This window comes from Saimiri boliviensis, chromosome 8 (genome assembly GCF_048565385.1).
Source record: "Saimiri boliviensis isolate mSaiBol1 chromosome 8, mSaiBol1.pri, whole genome shotgun sequence".
Taxonomy (NCBI): Eukaryota; Metazoa; Chordata; class Mammalia; order Primates; family Cebidae; genus Saimiri; species Saimiri boliviensis.
In genome coordinates, this window is record NC_133456.1 from 128,965,092 (window position 1) to 128,983,300 (window position 18,209).

Below are 18,209 nucleotides of genomic sequence, written 5' to 3' on the forward strand. Positions count from 1 at the left end.
TGAAGTTGGTTATGAGAGAGGACGGGGCGGGGAAAAGGGTTGCGGTGAGCACTCTTGGGACTTGCACTGTTTCTTGCGGCCGCCCTGGCTCAGTGTGAATGTCAATCTGAGTGGAGAGCGCTAGGGATGTTCCTCTCTATTCCCTTTGTCGCCAGTGCTGATTCCCAAGGCAGATCCGGGAGGGCTGGACTGAAGAACCTGGCGGTAACAGACAAGGCTTGGCTTTGGATTTCAGGTCAAGTTCTGCCCGTGACTTGCTGCGTGAGATCAGACAAGTCGGTTCACCTCTCTGTACTTCACTGACCTCATCTGCAAAAGGCTGGTCTGAACTAGATTATTAATTATTTTAGGTTTTGCAACTTTTTTGGTCTTAACATTATATTCAATTCTTCCCTCATTTTTATTAAAGTATAATTGACAACTAAAAATTGTTTATATTTATGGTGTTCAGTGTGATGTTTAGATACATGCGAACATTGTATAATGATTAAATCAAGTTAATTAACATTTTAATCACTTCACATACATTTATTATTATTGTTTTCGTGTTAAGAACATTTAAGATCTGTTTGCTTCTAATAGTGTTTACTAGAGGTGAGGAAGGGTAAGGGGGAGAGGGTAGCCGAAGGTTGGCCAATAGGTTAACAGATACAAAAGCACATGGCTGAGGATAGTGGCTCATGCCTGTAGTCCTAGTACTTTGAGAGGATGACTTGATCCAGGAGTTTGAGACAAGGCTGGGCAACATAGGGAGATCCAATCTCTACAAAAAAAAAAAAAAAATGAAAAATTAGCCAGGCATGGTGGTGCATGCCTGTGGTCCCAGCTACTTGGGCGGCTGAGGTGGAAGGATCACTTGGGCCCAAGAGGTCAAGGCTACAGTGAGTTGCGATTGCACAACCGCATTCCAGCCATGCGGACAGATTGAGACTCTGCCCGGGGAAAAAAAAACAAACCAAAAAACAGAGTACAGCTAGATAGGAGGAACAGTTCTGGTGTCTTTATAGCACTATAGGGCGACTATAATTAATTACGTTTTATTATATATTTTTAAATAGCTAGAAGAGTGGATTTTGAATGCTCCCAGAACAAAGAAATAATAAATGTCTGAGGTGGTGGAGATTCTAATTACGATTTGATTATTACACATGATATACATGTATAAAAATATACTGTACCCCATAAATATATACAATTATGTGTTGATTAAAAATAATAAAAGCAGGCCTGGCGCGGTGGCTCATGCCTGTAATCCCAGCACTTTGGGAGGCCGAGGTGGGCAGATCACGAGGTCAGAAGATTGAGACCAACCTGGCTAACACAGTGAAACCCCATCCCTACTAAAAACACACACACACACAAAATAGCCAAGCGTGCACCTGTAGTACCAGCTACTCGAGAGGCTGAGGCAGGAGAATTGCTTGAACCCAGGAGGCAGAGGTTGCAGTGAGTTGAGATCACACCACTGCACTCCAGGCTGGGCCACAGAACGAAACTCCATCTCAAAATAATAATAATAATAATAATAATAACAAAAAATCTACTGTCTTGACAATTTTCAAGTATACATTATTATTAGCTATAGTCATCATGCTGTACAAAGGTCTCCAGAACTCACAACATTATATTTAATTCCGATCAAAATCATAGATACAGAGTTAAGAACAAAATTGTATCTGGAGCAAGAAATTCTCAGTAAAACAAGAAGAAGAAGTAACAAAATGGAAATAAGAGGTTTATATCAAAAAGCATTTCCTCCGCCCGTTCCTTTCTTGTCTCTGAGTTCTAATTCCCAGAGGCCGTCACTTTAAACTCATTTGCTACTTCCTCTGGTATTTATCAGCTTTTTTTTTTTTTTTTTTACCAATTACCGACTTTTTCAGATGCTCCAATCAATTTATCAAATGCCTAGTGGTCATTATCCAAAGGCTAAGAGGCCCTGGGTGCTCTTTCGGCTCTGTGTTTTCCCCGGAGGCTTCCTTCTCTCCCTTGCCCTCCATCCTTCCGCTCCAAACTGGACTCAGCTCTCAGCCCGCGGCAGGGCTGGCATCCTGGCACGTCTGCACCGCCCTGTGAATTTCCTGCTGCCCCTGCTGCGTGCATTTCCTGTTCCCCGGCCCCAGGTGGTCTTTCCCTGCTCTACTCTCTCAGGCACTGCAGCGGGTCTTCCAGTGGCTTCCAGAGAAAGAGTGAAGGGAAGTCAAGCTATCTGACCCCTCTCGTATTTTAGAATGTCGTTGTTCTGCCCCTACTCCTGATGAATAGTTTGGCTGGAAATCATGCTCTAATTTACACGTAACTTCTCCTCACTTGGGAAATGTTGCTCTATTATTTTCTAGCTCCCAGTGTTGTTGGGAAGAAGTCGGTGTCATGCTGAGTCTTGATTCTTTGTATATGACCTGTCTTTTCTCTCTGGAAGGTTTCAGGATTTTCTCTCTATCCTTAATCCTTTTCCGCAATTTCCTGATGTGCCTTCTTGTAGATCTGTCTTCATTCGCTGTGCTAGTCACTTGGTAGACTCTTTTGAACTAGAAAATTATAGCCTTTTATTGTAGGAAGCCACCAGCAGGTTTGTGTGAGCTGCGTCATCGCATTCTGTTCTTGCAAGGACAGAGGTCGGGAACCTTATAAGTGGATGGCGGGGAAGCGGGGTCTGAGGTGAATTCAATAAAGCGGCAGCACCCACTGAGCTCATGTCCCAGGGCCAGGCTCTGCCTGAGGACAGTAGACGTGGGTGAGACCCACTTCCTGCCCAGTCCCATGTGGGGCTCAGGACACACATGGTCCAGGAGGCCCCCAGCCCCCGGCTACATTTACATGCATCTACCTGCACCCAGCATTCAGTTTCATTCAAATTGAACCCAGAAGGAGACTGCGGCTTCAGTCTTGGCTGCCTGGAAATTGGGCTATGTAGAGTGTTTGTGTGCTGGAAATTGTCAGACATGTGCAGACTGACCCAGTAGATACAGCAAGTACACACAGGGTGTGTATTTCTTGATGTACATGTGCACACACACACACACAGCATACAGCAAGTACACACAGGGTGTGTATTTCTTGATGTACATGTGCACACACACACACAGCATACAGCAAGTACACACAGGGTGTGTATTTCTTGAGGTACATGTGCACACACACACAGCATACAGCAAGTACACACAGGGTGTGTACATGTATACACACCAGTGTGCACATGTATGCACATGCACACACACACACACACACACACACAGCAGAAAATCTAGAAATAAACTATTTTAATTTCAGCTGTCATGGAAATTTTATGTCATTTTCCCAAAAAACACAACTTTTATTTTATGATTTAATCTTTTTTTTTTTTAAGAATTATTTAAGAAAAGGGGGAGCTGAATGTGATGGCCCATATCTGTGATTCTAGCAGTTTGAGAGGCTGAGGCAGGAGGATTGCTTGAGCCCAAGAGTTCAAGACTAGCCTGGGCCACATGGCACAACCCCATCTCTACAAAAACTACAAAATTAGCTGGATAAGGTGGTGCACGCCTTTGGGAGGGATGCCTTCCTCAGGCAGGGGCTGCCCCTACTGCAGACATCAGGACACGGAGCTGGGCCAGGTGTGGTGACAGAGATGGGTCTTTGGACGGGAGCTCTCTCACCCACTCCTCATTTCGGAGTCCTAAAGGCAGGGGATGGTGGAACGTTATAAAACCCCACCGCACCACGCCACTCTCCTGCCCTAAAACCCTTGTGGCTTCTCCTTGGCCAACAAGGCATAGGCTGTGGGCTTCATTTTGCCATTTAAGGCTTCCGTGCTCCAGCCCAGTGGCTCTCCCTGGCCTGTGCTTGAAATATGCCTCCCAGCCAGGCTGCTGGCCTTCCTGTCTCAACACCCCTCTGCTTACGCCCACCTGGTGCCTCTGAGTCAGTGCCCCTGCTTGGAGTACTGACTCCCTTCCCATCCACCGACGCTCGGTTCCAGGACCACTCTGTGTCCCACCCCAGCGTGCCCCTGACTTTCTCCCCGTGGTACTTTCCATCCGCATCTTTGCTGTTTGAGATCAAATTTGCCTTTCTGCCTCCTGAATGAGCCTGAGTTGAGCCTCTCGATTTCCTCGTGCCCCTGAGAGTCCAGCACCATGACCGCGTGTTGTCGGGGCTGAGAAGGGATTTGGGAATGGCTCTCAGTTGAAGCCCAGGGAGGTGGGAGCGTTGGAATCCCTCCTTGGCTGGAGGCTGGGCCTGGATGAGCTGACCGCCCCGGTCACCCTGGTTGCTCCCTTCCCATCTCCCTGGAGGCCCAGCCCTTCCCTCAGGCCCTGAAATCTTAGGGGATCTGGTCCCTGCAGACAGGAACGGGGAGCCTGGGGATCCAGCACTGATTCACCCCGGGGGGTCCTCCCTTGACTCACTTCCCTTCCAGGAACCCCGTGATGCCCTCTCTGAGAGCAGGCTGCTCCATCTGAAGGGGAGAAGGGTGTGGCCTGGGCCCCGGTGAAGGAGGCTCAGGCCCGTCCTCGCTCCACGTTGCTCTTGGGAATGGTCCCCAAGAGGAAGCTGAGGCACTGAATCACGCATGGGAGGTGATGGCGGGTGCGCCCTGAGGCCGCAGTTCTCACGGCATAACTGGAGCTGCCTTGGCTGAAGGAAGAAGGCTGTCATGTGGGGTTTCTGGCATCGGGACAGAGAGGGGATGTATCCCTGCACCTCTCCGAAAGCAAACTCCTGGGGTTGGAGGTGGGGACCCAGCAGGCCCCAAGGACCATGTAGGGAAGGTGAGACCAAAGTCAGCTCTTAATTAACCCAGAGTGTCCCAAGGGTGGGGGTGGGGAGGGTCCACACCCCAAAACCCTACAATTCCTTCTCACAGCATTGCTGTGGAGTGAGAAGGGGGCTTTCACCCTCTTAGGGGGCTCCGTGCACCAAGGCCCCTGACTGCCAGGGAATCCACACCCACAGTGCCCTTCTTTCTGAATGCTGGCCCTTCCACAGCCTGGATGCTTGAGCCTGGGCAGAGGGGTAACGACCCCAGGACTATCTTCACAAGCAGAGAGGCTACTTGCCACCAGGCTCTGACTCCTTGGGCTGAGCTCAGCAGCAGGCATGTCACCAGCACCCCCTGGACAGAAGGGGCTCAGCCCTGAGGACCTAGCACTCCCCACACCTGCATGTCCCTGCTGGGCATCCACCCTGGGGACCCAGGTTCAAGCAATTCTCCTGCGTCAGCCTCACAAATAGCTGGGATTACAGGTGTGCACCACCAGGCCTGGCTAATTTTTGTATTTTTAAGTAGAGACGGGGTTTCCCCATATTGGTCAAGCTGGTCTCGAACTCCCGAACTCGTGAGCCTCCCACCTCATCCTCCCAAAGTGCTGGTTTAAAGGCGTGAGCCACCCAGACCAGCTGTTTCTGCATCTTTTCTCTGGAGCTCACTTGGGTGGGAGGGGCTACAGACTCCTGCAGCCCACGCCCCCAGCTCCCTGGCTGAGCGAGCTTTCTTCTCAGGAGTCTGACTGCAGGCTGGGACCGCCTGTCACAGAGGCAGGTCTGAGTAGTCCAGGCCCGTTCCTGCTCTCCAGCAGGGCCCCTCCTGTTCATTTGTGCAGCTGCCTTTGCCCAAAGCACAGATGAAGTCTGTGTGGACTGTGTCCCTTGTTCCCAAGGGGAGCGTGGCTCCAGCCCTGGCCTGGAACTCGGATGCCTTAGAATTAGAGGTCACATGTGGCAGGGAGGAGCAGCGTGGTCTGCCCATGGCCAGGGCAGGTACCACGTTGGCAGCCCCAGACCTGACACCACAGCTCCCGTGTCCCCTCTCCACTTCCGCCCAGCGCATCACCTACACCACGTGCTGCCCCTGATGAATCCGGACTGTCAGCTTCCCCAGCTCAGCCGGGAAGTCCCGCCGACCCTAAGGAGAACAGTGTCTCCTGAGTTGGGGGCTGTGGGAATGGGCCTGGTGTGGGGTGGGGGAGGTCGGGGTGAGGCAGGTGTCCAGCGCCGCTCTGCTTACCTTCCCTTCTCCTTTGCCCACAACGGAGGCATCTTCTCCATGTCCCTCTGCCACCCTGAGGACATAAAATACTTCCCCAGGTCTGTCTTCCCTTGGACATGGCCCACCTACCTTCCTGTGGGACTCGGGGCTTTGTTTTGTCCTGTGGCCCACATGAGAAGCAATTATCCCTACTCTGCTTAGCTGAGAGAGGTAAACTGAGGCAGAACCGGGGAACAACTCTGTCGTAGTCTGGATGTTAACGGCACAGTCAAGAGCAGCCATTCCCCGAGTGATCAGGTCCAGTGGACCCCAAGCGTGGAGGCTGTATCAGTCCGTTTTGCATTGCTCCAGAGGAATGCCTGAGACAAGGTCATTTATTTATTTCTTTCAAGGGGTTGGCAGGGCCACTAGGCTGAGGGTTGGAGCCCCGTCTCCTAGTCCCAGCCGGGGTCTCCATCACTGGCTAGCCAGCTCTGCTGGCTGCATTCTCTCTACACCTGCCTCCTGCAGCCCAGTGGTCAGTCTGGGTGCCAGCCTGGGAAAGGTCCAGGAGCAGATTCTGCCCCCAGCTCATGCCTCCTGTGCACCAAGGCCGCCAAAATGCAGCAGCAGAGCCAGGAGCGCTGGCTTGTCCCTGTATCCCAGTGTCTTGGGAGGTTGAGGTGGAAAGTTCACTTGAGACCAGGTTGCACAACATAGCAACACCCTGTCTCTACAAAAAATACAACCAGGCATGGTGGCATGTGCCTGTAGTCCCAGCTACTCAGGAGGCTGAGGTGGGAGGACCGCATGAACCCAGGAGGTCGAGGCTGCAGTGAGCTATGATTGCACCACTGCACTCCAGCCCGGGCAACAGAGCAAGACCCTGTCTCTAAAACAAGAAACGAAGTGCACCCGTGTGTGGAATCCAGCTTCTGGCATGTGGAGTTGACCTCACTCGGTCCCATCAGTGAGTGGGAGGCTGCCTGCTGTCTTCCAGAACATTCCCACCACTACACCTGTGTCCCTCCTGTGTTCCCTGGCAGGCTTTGTGAGGGGTCCTCTCACCTACCCCTCTGGCTTCTCTAAGGCACAGCTGAAACCTTCCTCGCCACTGAGAACCTTTTCCTGAAGAGTCTTACCCTCACCCACAGGCCTCCTCATTTCAGAGCTTTCGGTGTGGTGAGTACCAGGATTGACTCACTGCTACCAGCTGGGAGGAATTGTCCCTAGGGTTGGTCTCTGGATGTCATATGAGGATCTAGACGAGGACCCAGATGCCTGTAACCTGAAGGGCAAGGGCCTCGGCTGCCCAGGCTTCACACAGCCCCTCGTCCAGCCTGACCTTCTGGGACAGGCCAGACCCCTCCATCCTTTGGTCTTGGTCCCTACTGGGAACTCTGGTTTCCCCGGATTACCGACTTTGACGCCAAGGTAATAATGCCGACATCCCCATGAGACAGAGTGACAGACTGAGACTATGGTAAGGTTGCCTGGCTCAGAGTCACCATAGCCAGGCAGAGATCAGGTCCTGGCCCTGTTCACGGTTTCCCCAACGCCTTCTAGCTCTGGTACCTGGGTTCTTCCTCACCCAGCTGCAGCTCCCCCGCCCCTTCAACCTGGTGACAGAGAACCTGGCAGTCTGTGACCCATAGAAGGCTTCACTTTCCTTCTGATGAGGCATGAGAACCTGCTTGGGGCGATAGGGAAGAGGGGTCTGGGGGCCCTCCCAGCCCTGCCTCTGGCATTTGAAGGATGGTGTCTGGGCAGCAGCATGGTTTCAGCTAGACATGAGCTGTGGGCTGATGTCCCTAGGTTTATAACCTGGCCTCAGACAGCTGCTGCCATGTCACCTTCTCTTCTGCACGTGCTGACCTGGCATCCCACCTAGTTAAAGGTCCTCACACCTCCTGCCTCTGGGCATTTCCCCCACTCCCTGCCCAGGCACAGCTGTCCTTGTCCTGGACTCATCTTCAGAGATTCTTGTCCAACACACAGCTTTGCTGGACATCGCAGGCTGGGCCGGGCCCCCTGCCCTGCACTGACATTTCTTTATGAGTCTCAAGTAGACTGAGCTGCAGCTTCAGGATCAGGACAGGATCTGACTTAATTGATGTGACACAGGACAATGGGGTTACATCTGCTTGAGTTCTTGGCCTCTATGGTCTCTTTGGGGCACAATTCCCCTCTGTGTCATGCTTAGGTGCCCACATGTGGCCAGAAGTGCTTTTCCTACCACCATCTGTACTTCAGGCCACTGTCCAGGCACCTGTGGCTCCAGGCAGAAGTGTGAGTGCAGAGCCAGGCCTGGGCGGATGTTCGGCAGGTGCTGCAGGAGCTGACAGCCTTGGCCACGCCGCCCATGTCCCTCCGTTCCCCGTCACTGTGGCTGCCCCCAGTCCGCCATCTTTCCAGGGCCAGGCCTGGATCCAAACTGACTTCTGTCTGGTCGTGACAGGTTCTCGGCTGAGCAAGACGGTCTTGCCCATTTCATTAATTATTCTCATTAAAAGGATTATAGAGCCACTTAGGGACCTCACATCTGACTACCAGGTCCTCACCAGAGCCATGACTGCCTTGGGCCGGGCCTGGGACAGTCAGGGGTTACACCTGCCTGTTGGGACCCAGATTCAGTGGCTTCAATCTAGCCAGTGGGCTGATGGGCAGCTGGCACTTCTCTGCTTGGGGGAGGCAGGAGAGGACGGTCAGGCAGGAGACGTGCTTGGCGCCCACCTGTGCCTGTCTCACCTGGCTGCAGGTGCATTGGAGGCTCAACGCCCCTTCCTCATCTCCTGCGGGTGTGGATTTCAGGTTTCCGATGGGTGTCAGGGTGCGCTCCAGCGCTCTCCTGGCCCTAGGGAACCCTGGGCTCCATGAGGCCTCGGCCTAGGCAGGATAGTTTCCCACACTGTCATCTCCCCATACAGTCGCCTCCCCAAACACTGGGCTGCAGGCTCTGGTAGATTGAAAAGTTGAAAAGCAAAAGCCCGCCCCTCCCCTCTCCCGGAGTGGGGGGCCCCTCCCCTCTCCGAGTGGGCGGGGACAGGGGTTACCGGGGACGCTTTCCTTGGGATGCCGCAGGTGTCTCCGGAGCTGCCTGGCCACGCCCCCTCTCCCTTTCATCTTCCTCACTGACCAATGGGCTTGCAGCATGCAGGCCACGCCCCCATTCCACGTTCCAGTGCGGCCCTGGTTACGCCTCCTCTGGCTCAGTCAACACAGCCGCCTGGCAGGAGAGCGGAGCTGCTCACCAGTGCTCCCCTGAATTGTGTTGATGTGGCCCCAACCCGACCCCCCTCCCCAACCCCCCCTCCCTCCCCAGCCCCCCCTTCCTGCCCACCCCACCATGGCGATGTCAGAAGAAATTCGCAAGATGAAATTAGCCTCGGCTAGGAAGAAGGTAACACGCACACAGATGCCCTCCGACGGCAAGACCGCTGCCAGAGTCCATAACACTTCCGAGACACGCCAGGCTGGGCGGGCCCCCAACCCCGGGCCTCTGGGCTCCCCTACCAACGTCTTGTCAGTCAGCCCCACCCCTTCAGCAAGGAGCCCAGCCCCTGCCCTTGCCAGTCACCCCAGGGTGACATTGCATGTGTAACCGCTGAGGCTCCCCGCTCCCTACTTGGACCTCACCTTTTCCTGCCCCAAGCCGGACCTCCCTGGGCTCTGTGGGCTCCTGTCTCTGAGGACCTGGGTCTCCCAGCCCCCGCCCTCACCAGTCATTTCTGGGTGACTTTGGGCTGCTGACTCCTGGGGCTCCTGCTGCAGACTCTGCCCTCCCCTCCTGCTCCCCCAGTGGGACCTCCCTGTGCTCTTTGGGCTGGCGTCTCCAAGGACCTGGGTCCCAGCCCTGCATCCCCTCCCCCATCAGGGAGCAGTGACCGAGGCATCTCCTTGATGTGGTCCCCTCCCACAGGAGGAGTGGAATGTAGTGATGTCACCGTTCCCCTAGGAACCATCAGTGCTGCTACAAGACCAGCCTTTGACCTTAGGACCCAGTCCCCTACGCATTCTCATCCCATTTCTGGCTCCTCTGGTCCCAGCACACATTTCCAGCAGAAGGGGGAATGCAGCAAGAGGTTTCAGGCTGCCTCACTCCCTTAACATAGACATTGACAGTGTGGAAAGCCTACACTTCCCCCGTGAGCTCTAAACGTTGACAGTGTCTCTGGGTGGCAGTGGGAGAATGGGTTTGGTTTGGTTTTCTCTCAGGCTTCTACTCTCCAGAGAGACTTTCATGTTTCTTTCTGAGTTCTCCACCTCATATTCGAATTCCCCATGGTTCTGGGACCAGACTGCTCTTCAGTCAGTGGCCTCTGGAGTGAGGTCTGCTCATCTTCTGTGGAACAGATCTTGGGAAATTGAACTTGACAGCTTGAATCTTCCTTCCTCATATCATCTCAACCTGGGCTACTTTGAATGCCACGGGATAAACATGGGACATCTTTCTGAAGCATCGGTTTCCCTTGAGTCTCTTGAGACAGCAAAAACATTAATGTTCTTAGGGATGACAGTCACATCGGTTTCTAACAGCATACCAGACTTCTCTCTGAAATGAGACTTGGGTTGTCCTCTTTCTGGTGAATTCCCAGATTTAACAGAAAGGCTGCCTTCTGCCATGGGGACACATTGATATAAAAGTGTGAGAGGTGCTGGTGCTCTTCTTAACACTAACAGACGTGTGAGGCCGTATGACTAAACCACACGGCGTACAGTTCCTGCCTACTTAATGGTGACTTTTCTGCCTCTGCCTGTGGTTTTGGTCTCTGGCAGTTGCTGATTCGTGGCAAAACCCCAGAGCTTGGAGTCAGAGGAATGAGTTTAAGGTCTAGTATTGCTTTTTCTTCTTTTTTCTTTTTTTTTTTTCTTTTTTGCCATGATATCAGTCCCTCTCAGTCACTAAGTGATTGTCACAGCACTTTATAGAGTTGTTGGTGGCATTAAATCAGGTGGCGTATAACAGTATTTTGTAAAAACTGTAAGGTAGGTTGTGACCATAGGGGTTTGTAGTTCTCATGGGCATTACTGCTCTTTTTCCCCCCAGTTAAAAGAATTTCAACAAAGAAACAGCCCTGCTGTTCCAACACGAGTGAGAAGACGAAAGAAAAGAAACAACAATTGCCCTGAGACAGCCGCTTCTGATGGTGGCCAGTCACCATGCCATGTGAGTCTTGGCTGGCCAGGCTTCCTGGGAAAAGGGGTCCAAGGGGCAGTAGATGGTAATTGTTAAGATTGTGGAAGAACTTCTGGGTACTGGTTAAGAATTCTGGGTTTGAGGCCAGGCGCGGTGGCTCAAGCCTGTAATCCCAGCACTTTGGGAGGCCGAGGCGGGTGGATCACGAGGTCAAGAGATCGAGACCAACCTGGTCAACATGGTGAAACCCCGTCTCTACTAAAAATACAAAACATTAGCTGGGCATGGTGGCACGTGCCTGTAATCCCAGCTACTCAGGCGGCTGGGGCAGGAGAATTGCCTGAACCCAGGAGGCGGAGGTTGCGGTGAGCCGAGATCGCACCATTGCACTCCAGCCTGGGTAACAAGAGTGAAACTCTGTCTAAAAAAAAAAAAGAGTGCTTGCTTCGGCAGCACATATACTAAAATTGGAATGATACAGAGAAGATTAGCATGGCCCCTGCGCAAGGATGACACGCAAATTCTTGAAGCGTTCCATATTTTTAAAGTTCAAAAAATAAATCACATTTTATAAACTAGAAAAAAAAAAAGAAATCTGGGTTTGAATCTAGCCTCTCAATCTGCTAGGGATATTATTTAGGGCAAGCTGCTGGAGCTTTTTGGGCCTCTCCTTTCACATCTGTAAAATAGAGGTGGTGTTGTCTGACTTCCATTAGTGAAGGTGAAATGAGATTCGTTATTGCTGTTGTTTTTTTGTTAATCCATAGTACATGGCCCGCTGTAAACACCCAGGACACCCAGGAAATGGTCCTTGCTGTTTGGTTTTCCTCATCCCCAGGCTCAAGGGGAAGCCAGCCCAATGAGCACAGCCATTTGCTGTCAGGCTGTCCCTTTAAGAGTCACTGAAGGGGCCCCAGGGTGGGATGGTGGGAGATAAGAACCATGAGCGGAGCTGGCACAAGGAGTTTTGGGACAAAGGGTCCGAGAGGCAGAACAGAAAATGCTGCCAGCTGACGGGGAGGGCAGGAAGTCAGAGGCTTGGACACTGAGGGGACAGAGCGTCTCCATGTGCACTCTCGTCTCTTGTAGTCAGCCGCAGGTGGTCACAAGGAGGGCCCTGCGCCATGTGCCTCCATGAAAGATCCAGAGGTAAGAGGCCCTGAGCTGAGGTACAGTGACCCTGCAGGCCAGCCCTCCACCCTCTTCCCACAGTGGCGGCTGGGTGCCCCTCTGCCAGCCGAGACAGCCCCCACACACCCCAACCCTAATGATTGTTCTCTCTACCTCTCCCCCGACCCTCCCCCAACTCCTCCTCTCTGCATGTGCCTCAGAGCGCACACCAACCTCAAATAGCCCTGGACTCGAGCTCCGTCACAACCAGTGAACTGAATAACACCGTCAACGTATTGGTAAGAGTCCGGTGGGGTCCCCTGATTCCACGCCGCCAGTCCTGGGCTCCAGTTTCCCCTTGGGGCTGCTGTGGGTGAGTTGAAGGGCGCTATGGGGAGCCAGCACTGGACGCAGAGCTCAGAGGCCAAATGCCCGTCCTGCCCTCACCTGGCTGTGGCCTTGGCCAAGTCCTAGGTGGGGGACTGGGAACTTGGACAGTGAAGGTACAGAAGAGGAGCTTTGGGATGTTACGATTTGTGTAGAGAGAGGAAACGTGTGTGTGTGTGTGTGTGTGTGTGTGTGCGCGTGTGTGTGTACATACTATGATAATATACATAAAACATGTCTGCAAGGATTTGTGAAAAACTCAGGAGAGCACGGGTGGCTGGGAGATACTTCCCTTCTGTACCTTCTGAGTTTTGGACTATGTGAATGTATCATCCTTTCAAAAAGTGAGCAGAAGGTTAATTTCCCCCTTCCTGTCTGTGCCCCCACCCCTGGCAGGGAAAAAAAATGGACTTAGAGGATCAGATGGACCTGGGTGTTCAAGTCCCAGCTCTGTCTAATGATCTTAGGCAACCACCTAACCTCTAATGCTCCCTGTTTTCCATCTACACAATAGAGGTAATCGTAGTGACTGCCTCACATGGTGGTTGTGAGCTTAAATGGGATCATTACCATGCTACCTGGTGACCCACTCGATAAAGGTTCCAACAGCGGTAGTAATAACAGGAATAACAATAGAATATGATCTGATCTCTCTGGGCCTCTGTGAGCCAGCTGTAAATTTGATCTCTTTGCCTGTCCCTTCCAACTTTACTGAGTTCTTTTAAAATCCAGGCCATGGGCCTTGATCTTTACTGACCGAGTTGTGTATTAAGCCCAGCCCTAGCCCTTTTAAGGGGCACCGTGTGGAATGGCCCAGGCTCAACAGATTGAAGCTTCTCCCTCTCCACCCTCCAGCCCTCGAGCCGCTGTGAAGCAGTCCTTGAGCAGCAGTTACAGCAGTTTCTACAGGAGCGGGAACTGCTCAAAGCACAGGTGGCGGAGGTGAGACTTTGCAGAGGGAGGGATGTGGAGGGAAAATGACCCCAGGTGGCCAGGAGCAGGTGAGGACCCGTGACAGCCCTTCCTAACTTCCGGGCCCATTCCTGCAGGTGACGGAGTGTCTTAAGAAAGTTCAGCTAGAAAGAGACGCATACGCTCAACAACTCAAAACAGAGAAGGCGCGGTGGCAGCAGCAATTGCTGAAAATGGCAGGAGAAGTGAGAGCTGACCCTTCAGCCCCGCTCCTTAGATAGCTCACTGGATCTTCCTGGGCATCTGTAAAATGAGAATAGTCCAGCCAGGGGTGGTCACGGGACTGGGCTTTGTGGAGCTGGGGGCGGAGAGGGCGATGGTAGCCTGTCCAGCCACCAGCCCCTCTCTCCAGGGCCCTTTCCCCCTGTGCTTTGGGCAGATGGAAATATTCAAAATGGAGAAAAGCCAGGACGCAATTAAAATCGAGGAGCTGAAGAGGAGCCTTGCCCACCTACAAAACCATCTGGGTAAGATGGGGCTGGCATGACCTGGGAGCAGGACTGGCATCAGAGGGCTGTGGGGGTGGCTTAGGGTGCCCCAGGGAGGTGGGTGTCTGGAAGGGCTTTGAGGCAGAGGGAAAGAGGTCTGTGCCAGGAGGCGGCAAGTCTCGTAATCGCCACGAGCCTCAGTGTCCACATCAGAAAGAGGGAGGGGTTCCCGTTTTCAGCCACCCACGGTGCTCTCGATCTGAAAGTGGCTCGGAAGACTGGCTACCATTTGGGGTTGAGGAATCATGAGCAGTGAGGGCAGGTTTGGGGAGCCTGAGAGGAGCTGTGCACCCAGAAGAGTTTTTTTTTGTTTTTTGTTTTGAGAATCCAGAGGCCCTTATCGTCTGCTTCCTTTCTCAGCTGAACCCCCAATCCTGAAGCACACAGCAGGGCCCTCTGACTTGGAGAAAAACCTAAAAACTGAAACCAAGTACCTGAGAGACAAGCTGCAGGAACAGGAGAGACTGCAGGAGGCGAAAATGAGGCTCCGGGAGCAGGAGGTGAGGCTGAGAGAACAGGAGGAGAGGCTTCTTGAGCAGGAGGGGCTTCAGGAGCAGGAGGAGGAGCTGGTGTGTTGCCCACCTGGGGAGCCTGCCCTCCTCCCCAGCCCTCCAGGACTTTGTTTTCCCACCTGTGAAATGGGGGAGTGTATGAAATGGGGCTCCTAAAGCCACCTGTGAGCCACAGCCCTGCTCTGATGGCTGTGGGAGAAAGGAGACAATTTTTCTAACCTGACTCCACCCTTCCCGGTGCCATGGGAGGCAGACACCAGGTTCTGGGGTCTCCAGCGCAGTGGGTGGCCGCTGATTGCTTCTCTCTGTCCAGAAGAACGAGAACAGGAGCGCACTGCATTTGGAGCAGGCAGTAAAGGAGCTGCAGGAGAAGCTTGAAGAACAGGAGACAGTAACTTCCGCCCCATCCAGGAGGGCTGGGAGGCAGGCACCGGCCTCTGGGGAGGGGAGGTGCAAGGCCACAGGCAGCTCCACCCTGGGGGCAGGTGACCCCACACCCTCCAGGACAGTCCTGTGACCGTTTCTGGCTTCGTGCCCTCTGAGTTTTAGAGGCAGGTAGCCCTGGGCTCCTCCCAGGTCTGGACATCATCATCCCAGCTCGAGGCATGGAGCCCCCCAGTCATAGGGCAAGAGACAGTGGTGTGAGAGGCTCTTTGTGCTGGGTGCGGTGGCTCACCCCTGTCATCCCAGCACTTTGGGAGGCTGAGGCAGGAGTTTGAGACCAGCCTGGCCAATATCGCAAAGGCTCACCTCTACTAAAATTACAGCAACAACCACAACAACAAAGCTGGGCATTGTGGCGCACACCAGTAATCCCAGCTACGCAGGGGGCTGAGGCATGAGCATCGCTTGAGCCCGGGAGCTGGAGGTTGCGGTGAGCTGAGTTTGCACCACGAATCTCCAGCCTGGGCCACAGAGTGACACTCTGTCTCAAAACAAAACAAATCAAATCAAATCAAAACAAAACGAAAGTCTCCTTAGATCCAAACTGGATTCCAGCCTGGGTTCCACTGGTCACCATTCGATGACTTTGCATCTCTAGTCTCTGTTTCTTTAACTTCCAAAGGAAGTTAGCGTTTTCCTCGTGTGGGTGCTGAGGATTAAATGAGATGATGCGTGGAAAGCATTAGGCACGTAGCACACTTGGCAGATGGTAGTCGGCTCCCTCTGCTTTTCCACCAGTCTGTGGCCTACAGTTTAAATGGTGGAAGGAAGGACGTGAGATTTGAGGCTGGGGAAGGAGGCGTGGGGTTCTAGGCAAGGGAGGCAGTCTCTTAGGCTGGAGCCAGGGGCCAGGCGCCTGGGCGGGGCACCTTCCTCTGTGGTCCCTCCCAGACCCCCTTATGCTCTTGGTTTCTCCACTTTCTGATTCCTCTGGACCCTCACCCCTTCCAGGAGCGGTGGTCAGACACCTTCGTGACTGACAGGTGCACTCTCTGAGGCCCCAAGGGAAGGGGCTGCGCTCCACCTCCCTGCCCCGTCTGTCCTGTGTATGCCCCTACAAGAACACTCCCCTCTTGCCTTCAGGTGCCATTTCTGGACGCTGCTGGAGCCGGTGCCCAGGAGGAGCAGGCACGGCTCTGTGAGCAGCTCCAGCAACAACAGGTGTGCTGCCAGCAGCAGGCTAACCCGGTGGCCTCGGCCCTGAGGGAGCCAGAGGCAGCGGCCGTGGCCACAGGGACTGGGAGCAAGTGTGGGTGTGGGGAGACCCAGCGGGCCCTGCAGGAAGCCATCGACAAGCTGCAGGTGAGTGAGTCCTGCAGGGGCCATGAAGGCTGGGGGTGGGGCAGGTCGCTGCCGAGATGTGACCCCATTATTTTGGCTCCAGCGAGACTTCGTGGCCATCATGAAGGAGAATGAGGACCTCAAGGAGCGGGTGGAAAAACTAGAACTCGGACTGATCCAGCTCTCCAGAGAGAGAGACACGATAAGTGAGCAGGAGGCCAGGGCAGGGCAGGGGAGCTGCAGGGTGGTGGAGGGGCCCAGCCTCTGAGCCTGTCCTCCCGCAGGAAAGTCCGTCAAACCAAATGACCATCAGAGGGCAGTGGCCAAGACCCAGCACCAGAAGAAGAAGGATGTTAGCATGCTGTCCCAGGCCGAGGAGGGGATGAAGGTAAGGTGTACAGCCTCTCTGCGGGGGTGAGGGGATGGGGGTGGGCGTGAGCATGGGTGCCGGCACCAGCATGGAAGCTGAGCACCCCTATCTCCAGGTGGAGCTGCTGGAGCTGCAGGGGCCAGTGATGCCGCTTATGATCGACCACGACGTCCAGCACCCTGCTCATGAGTCCACTCCAGGGGCCACAGCCCCCCAGGGGCTCAGTGCTGCTGACAGGGATGGTGAGCAGAGCCCTCAGGCGGGGTGGGCGGGCAGGAGCAGGGGAGGCTGGCACTGTGCTCAGACCCCCACCTCCCTCTCTCCAAAGAATTTTGTGAGGTGAGCCTGGACGACGACAGCGACAGCCTGGAGCCTGCAGGAGGGAGAGTGCAGCACAACCCCACTGCACAGCAGATGGCACCTGGCTTTGTGAGCTGCGGGACGGCCAGCAACACCGGCCCTTGGGCAGCAGTCCCTCTATGCCACGCTTTCACCGGGCTGCAGCGAAGGAGGAAGTAGACATCACCGTCAGCTAAGAGGTGGCCAAGAAATTTACAAAGGAACGAAGTTATAGGGTTAGTCTTCTACACGTTTACTTTATTTGAATGTTAGGGCCACTCATGATGATTTGTGTTTCTAATTTATAGTTTATTTGTAAAAAGTTAAAGGATAGTGGGTCTTCGTGTGGCTTCCACTGATGTTCACTCCGGCATCCTTTAGCGTTTTTCCTTTTTAATTTGAGAATCATAGATCATTAGCATGCCTATCGAGTTTGCCCTTACGTGGTGAGAGTTCAAACACACAAAGACCCACTATTGGCACAAAACCATTCTTGCCAGTTTGGAATAGGCTGCTATGGTTTTTTAATGTTATTGCAGCATGTATAGTCATTACGGAATTCAGATACAATTTGCTTATGTTCTGCTATGATATTTGATGGAATCCTGATCGCAGTGACCTCTTAATTAGCTCAATATGTGCTTTGCCCTCACGTGCACACTGTTTATTACCCTGTAAGATGCCACTATGAGTACTGAGATTTAGAGCTGTTGAAAGGCCGAGAACTGGAAACAGCCTTTCTTCCATGTTCTGTGCATTGCAAATGAGAGTAATAACATTTCTGGGAGCTTTTAAAATCTCACAAAAGAGGAAAGTGGCCTGCTCTGGCAGGTATGTGCAGAATAGAGTATTCCATTCGTTCCCATGCCGAGAACGAGCGCTGTGCTATGGCAGTTCTTTTAGGATTTTTCTGTGCTCTGGGCTCATGAAGATAGTGCATCATGAGCTGCGGCAGCTGTACTCTTTTTTGATGACCTAAAAAAGGATGATTTCTGAGGAATAAAAGGCTCCCATCTTTGACAGTGGATGTGGAAAACCTTTCCTAGCCTAGAGCATTTGTATCTATAATACATTGTAAAGTCAGAGTTCATGTTACCTGTTTTAACACATGAGTCTAAGTCTCAGTACACAAAAGGGCACTGGTTGGCATTCTTCTTAATGTATTTAGTAAAGATCATAAGAAATCCTTTAAGATAAAGTGTAATATATATATTTATATGTA

At 53.0% G+C, this 18,209-nt stretch overlaps 1 non-coding gene and 1 pseudogene across 1 annotated transcript; one reads left to right on the forward strand and one right to left on the reverse strand.

Annotated features, from left to right (window-relative positions):
- Nucleotides 1-11,521: 11,521 nt before the first annotated feature.
- On the forward strand, nt 11,522-11,628 carry LOC141585507 (U6 spliceosomal RNA). Its single transcript, XR_012519059.1, has one exon. It is a non-coding gene; the product is annotated as a U6 spliceosomal RNA (small nuclear RNA).
- An 894-nt stretch (nt 11,629-12,522) lies between these two features.
- LOC141585302 (uncharacterized) lies at nt 12,523-13,318 on the reverse strand (annotated as a pseudogene).
- Nucleotides 13,319-18,209: the final 4,891 nt, after the last annotated feature.